The 6,000-nt window shown below is 35.2% G+C and overlaps 1 protein-coding gene across 1 annotated transcript in view; it reads left to right on the top strand.

Annotated features, from left to right (window-relative positions):
• LOC109480347 (transmembrane and TPR repeat-containing protein 3-like) overlaps nt 1-6,000 on the top strand; it is a 33,065-nt gene that overhangs the window by 9,349 nt on the left and 17,716 nt on the right. The gene's annotated exons all lie outside the window — the stretch shown is intronic.

Raw genomic sequence — 6,000 nt, 5'->3', positions numbered from 1 at the left:
TGCTTTTGGAGCTTAGTGTCAGGTCCTGGGATCTGGAGGAAAGTGATTTTGTGTCAGATATCAGATGTTTTGTTACCCTTGATTGTTTGGACATTTTGAAATAAGTGAGGAAGAGACTGCCCAGGTTCTTGTTGTAAAACTTTGAGGGCTTTTGTTGTGATATGTATGATTTTATTTATTAAGATAAACGACATACAAAGACAGCAATCTTCCAACAGGTGTTTGTGTTCTTGCAGCCAAGTTCAGTAATTTTCACCAAATTTTGGTTCCAAAACCTACATTGTGTACATGTACAATATCATTCTGTAAAGCAAAGATGTAGAGGTATTTAAAAATCTTAAGTTTTGACTGAATTTATTACGTCAAATTTAACAGTATGTCAACACTGTTTTACTTAAAATAAATCTTAAGAATAGAAATGTTGACTGCAGGCAATTTTTAAATAGATCCAGGTGCTTATTTGAATGATTATATTAGTCAGTAAGTCTAGAGCATACCAGGACACACAATAACTATACCAATACAGGTGTACACTTGAGTTAATTGTACATTTATGCAACTTGTACAGATCTCGCAAATGCTGCTGAACGTCCAAATTTTGTCTGTACAACAAGATAGAACTCTGAGAACCGGCTTAAGTTGGCTCTCTGGCCGTTAAATGTTCCTAGACTTTACAGTCCACTATTATTGGACTGTATCCCCTGTGCACGGCCGAAATGGCCTGTTGTACTCTAAATGACCAATCTAGTAAAACAAGATCTAAAAGAGGTGGTTATACGTGTTTACGGGGGCTCGATTATGTGCGAGTCTTTTTCTGAAAGGTTTTGGTGCCCCTGAGAATTAGGCCTCTTTGGAAGGGATTTATAATATAAGGTAGAATCATTCTGATTATGTTTACCGAAGGGAAACATGTTGTTTTTGCTCTGTTTCTTCTTCCATTCCAAACACTGACCTGGTCAATGACCTGAGCCAGACTGTCTATCACCATTGTAACGGGTGTTGGGTTCAACATCATGTTGCAATTTTATAGTAGGAGGGATTTGGGGAAAGTCAAACTAAATTTCTTGTCAGGAGACTTCATAAATTACAATTTAAACTTGATTCAAGAGATTCACTCGTCTTTTTCAAATTCTTTTCTGTTTGTGAAAAGTGACTGCCTTCTGTTAATAGTGGTCAAGGTACATGTAATATGTAACCTCTCTCAGCATGTGAAATATTACCACCTAGGTTACCGTTTTACACACTTGAGTTGTTCTCCAGTCCCAGGGGCTAGTACCTGATTTCCTGTGTATGCAGGCCCATGGGTGGGTCAGGGGCTATTAGTATTGGGCCAAACTGACTCCATTAATTGGATGACATCAACAAACTCAGTTTGTTGACTCAATTTTTGTCCATTTCCAAGCTAGTACAAGGTAAAAACTTATGTTTTTTCAAAGAAAAGTTTGCAACCATGCTGTTCCTCTAGATACCTTTAAAACGGTTGCAAATTGACAGAGGTCTAAAGGAAAAGAAGCAGATGCCAGAAGAAACCCGAAGGTCCAAATAATGATTTGCTTGTACCACTGACTTTAACCAAACTGTAAGAAAGTTGAAGACATTTCATTATAACATAATTGCAAACTCCTAAATAGAGTGAAACTAAATCTGTGTCCCTTTTTCTGGGACAACATTCCCCTGTGACTTCTACAGGTGCTCCCAGATAATTGGTTGAAGCTTCCGATTTCCTTCTCTTAGTATCATCTTATAAGTCAAGTAAGTCAAGTCAAGTATAAGTCCAACCTTATAATAGCAAGTGTGTGGTAGTAGAAGTAGAAGTTTTTCCAGACAGTACGTAGTTGTTTGTCTCCTATTGTTGTGTTGTACCGAATAGTGTCTTTGACTGTAAAAGCAATTAGACCTCGGGCATGATTTTGCAAAATGAAGTTTATATAATAGCTAAAATTAAATGCTAGAAGGTACTTCTACATCATAACATTGATGTTAGAAATTTAGAGCTGCCCCTCTTTCAAAAAGAGTCAAGTGTTAGAATTGGTGTTGCTGTTTGGACAAAATATGCAACGTCAATCGAAGTAAATAGTAGTTTCAGAAAGAAGACAAAGAGCTGACCTAGTAAGTTTTATTGATTTCTTGCATCATTATGTGATCAACACGCGGAAGAAAAATGGTCGGGAAGATTTGTTCTCTTGTGTAATGCACGGCTTATGGGCGGACCGTTAGATCCATGTGTGATGTGTGTTTAATAAGGGTGGTTAAGCCCCCGAGCCATTGCCGTTAGTCACTTATAATGTCATCCTTGTTCGCTTTATGTTAGCACGAGAATCATAAATGGGATGCAGGTGAATTTTATTGTGAAGGGACTAAATGCTTTCATGGCTGCATCCTTTTGTGTGTTAAAAGGTAGTAGAGACTTAGCAAAATGAAATGAGGATTAAATGTTTTAGGAAAATGTCAATTTGGCAGAGATTTCGTAATTGAATGCTAATACAATGTATAGTATACTGTAACTATAGCTGCAACAATTCGGCAAGCTCCAATTCAGCTGATAAAAATACATATTGGGGAAAGCATTTAGAGAACTTAAATCACTCTGGAAAATTATAGTGTTCATCAGACCTGGAATAAAAGTTTTCACAGCTTACAAAAGTTTAGAATTGAATATTTTGCCGTCTTGATGCCTGTTTTTGAAGATAAAATTGCCTTCATGTATGTTGTTTAACAGAGAGAAATGAGTTGTAGATATATGACCAGATTTTATCTTTTTGCTTAAGTGGCAGTCATTTATGAATAATATATCTGTCTACATTGTGAGTTTAATGTCAAGCATCGAATGCCAACTCCACCGAGGTCCTGATTTATCGTAGATTAGACTTCAAATGAAACAGGAGAACAATGAATGCTACATGTACATGTAGGTATGAGGGCTTATTTATATGCAAGAGAGTTGGGGATAGTCACTGTGCAGAATGTTAAAAAATTGATATGAAAATTTCGCATTCCAATAATCAACATATAAAGTAACACTCCCTAAGTGTAAAATTATAGTCAGACAATTTTTCTAAAAAGTGGCAAGTTGGTCTCAGATTGAGTCAAAATCTGAATGTTCTGGGTTTGAATCCCTAGCACTAGCAGGTTCCACTGTTGATATCCTAATAATGGGAAAGGCACTTTACACCTACTAGTACATGATTTTATTTCCTTACTTGACTCAGGTAAAAATGAGTACCTACTAGCTGCTTATTTGGTTGGGATGTCCTCTCAGATGCGACCTAAAACCTAAGGCACTGTACTGTGTTTAAGGATCTAGCCTTTCACCTCAAGAAGGCAAATGTTTAAAGTACATGTACACATGTATGTGTGTGGCCCCTGATTATCAAATATCACATGATAGATCCCTTGTTTCGTGAACTGAGACTCCACCCCCCACCAGTAATGAACCTTCTCTCACCATCCCCTCCCACCAGTAATGAACCTTCCCTGAGTGTACTTAAGTACCCATTAGAAGGGATGAGGATGTGGTCCCTCTAGTGAGTTGTGTTATTATCTTCCATATGCATCTAAGTGTTGATAATGCACAATTCCAAAACTGTATGCACCAAACCATGGCCTTTTTATATCCCTACACCTACTTGTGGATTTTATCTTATTATCATAATAATATTTAGTTTTCAAAGATGCCTAGAATTGCATAATTCGGCCAGTTTTAGTTTAGTTTGTATCATTTGGTTGCAATGTTCTTTTAATGTATGTAATCAGTCAGTAACCCAAAATTCATTATTTATGCTACAAATACCTTTTACATCCCTGTATTTTATTTCTAATAGTGTGTATACATAATATAGAATGATTGTATAATTTGTCGATATTTCTTTCTTTGCCTTTTCATGAGAAGATTAGTAATAAATTTATTTTTGAAGTACCTATTGTCTTCGTGCTTGTTGTGAAATCAGGACTCGTATGTTACATACAAGCAAAATCTTTTGTTATACAGACATCAATTTGCATCAGATCTGGAGCTGAATTATGATACAGCCAACTTTGTGACATATGGTTTTGAAAGATAACACAAAATCAAATTCTAATAGATTGCTTTTTGATATGCAATTGTCTTCATTTGCTGGATATAAAAATAGGGCTCATTCTTTGCAAGCAATTGCCTTTTGGTAGTCAAAACATACTTAGAAGTCTGCATCTGATAAAACTGATTCATAAATAACAGTGTACATCTGATAATAAAAGCTATAGTAATAAATGTAACATCTATCTGTCTTGTGACATTATAGTTTTTGAGAGATAGCAGAAAAATCGAACTGCATAGATTCTTTTTTTAGATTTTTTTACGCAGATGTGTGCACTTTATGCTGTGATTACTATGTATTTGCTTGCAGGGCTGGAAATACCACCAGGTCCTGCATATGCACCTTTAACTTAGTGCAGGTAGAATTGGAGCTGTGCAGGTATTTCTGATTGTCTACTTGCACCTAACCTGTACTGGTCCATGTACTGGGTTTATATATGGTGGATGTGGATTCTAGATCTTATTTGCTCCATTCACTGTCACCACATATATATGAAAGTAATAAAAGAAATAATGACAATATCAATGATTTCTGAACAGTTTTTAAAAATCATGATCCATACTTCCTAATGAAGAATACTAAATTCTGAGTGGTACAGGTGCACTTTTTAATACATTGTATTACATTGCATTACATTGTATGCATCTAAAAAAGGTATTTCAAGCCCTGGTGTGCATTGTAAGGTTTGATATTGTATGTAGCTGTACAGGTATTTCTGATGTCTTCCTGCATCTAACCTGCACTAGATAGTCCTGTCGGTGGTACAGGTGCACTTTTCAATATTTCAAGCCCTGGTCTACATTGTAAGTTTTGATATTGTATGTCTGTCATAATTCCATGTGTGACAACTAATCAATAATCAATAGATTGCTGTCGGAATGGGAGATGCGATCATGTGTAAAAACAATATGTAATCGCTCTGGTCGCATTGAAAGCTTTCTCATTGCATTATCGATTCAGAGGTCAACGAGCGGAAAAAATTGACCCATTAAAATATCGCAAGATGGGAAGTTAATGTTGGGCTTTATGCTAAGTCAGCTTCTGATGGAGAAAAAATGTTTCAGAGCATTCTAGAAAATGTTGATTTTTTTAGTCTTTGTTTGGAGCTTACCTTTGTTTTGATATAGCGTCATCCTTGTACATGTTAATTGGCATTATGTATATATATGATTTTAGTCTATTGTGCTAACAGACACTCATGAATTGTTTAATGAGAGAAAGATTTAAGATTAGCATATTTAAGACTTAAGTGCTATTTTTATAATTTGTAGATTGATCTATTTTTATTGTATGAAAATTGATACATAAAAATGATAACTAACAACTATAATGACTTTTGACAGCCTAATCTATTGGAATAGGTTTGTCAACAAAATTCTAGATAGAGATATTGATTTTAATTAATGAAAGAAATCATCAAATATAAGTATTATCATTATGTATTTATTAACTGTTACAATAAATACATTATACATTAAAAACGGTTTGTGTAGAAAAAAATTGTCTGTGATGTGCTGTGAAACATGTAATAGTTTTCCCCCTGCCCGAGAGTTCTGTATTTATTGAACAGAACGATCCTGGTCACCCCCACAATCACTCCGTATCACTCCACTCATCAGCAGAGACGCTCCTCTACAGCCTCCGTAGCTAACACAACGTACTCATCAGTAATCTCGCTCACTTTCTCATTATGTTATTATTATTGTTGTCATATTAATATTGTTGTGGCTTTTTCTCTCGTTAATTTGTACTTGTTTTTTGATATGTGGTCGCAGAAGTGAGCATTTGTAAATTACCTGATACGTGTACATTGTGTTACTCTTTTCATCATTTGAAATGTTATTATTATACTTGTCATATTAATATTGCTAAGGCTTTATCTCCCATTTATTTGTACTTGTTTTTTTTTTATATGGCCGTAGAG

Source organism: Branchiostoma belcheri, unplaced genomic scaffold, assembly GCF_001625305.1.
Source record: "Branchiostoma belcheri isolate BF01 breed outbred unplaced genomic scaffold, Haploidv18h27 scaffold50, whole genome shotgun sequence".
NCBI lineage: Eukaryota > Metazoa > Chordata > Leptocardii > Amphioxiformes > Branchiostomatidae > Branchiostoma > Branchiostoma belcheri.
This window is presented reverse-complemented; position numbering and strand designations above follow the sequence as displayed.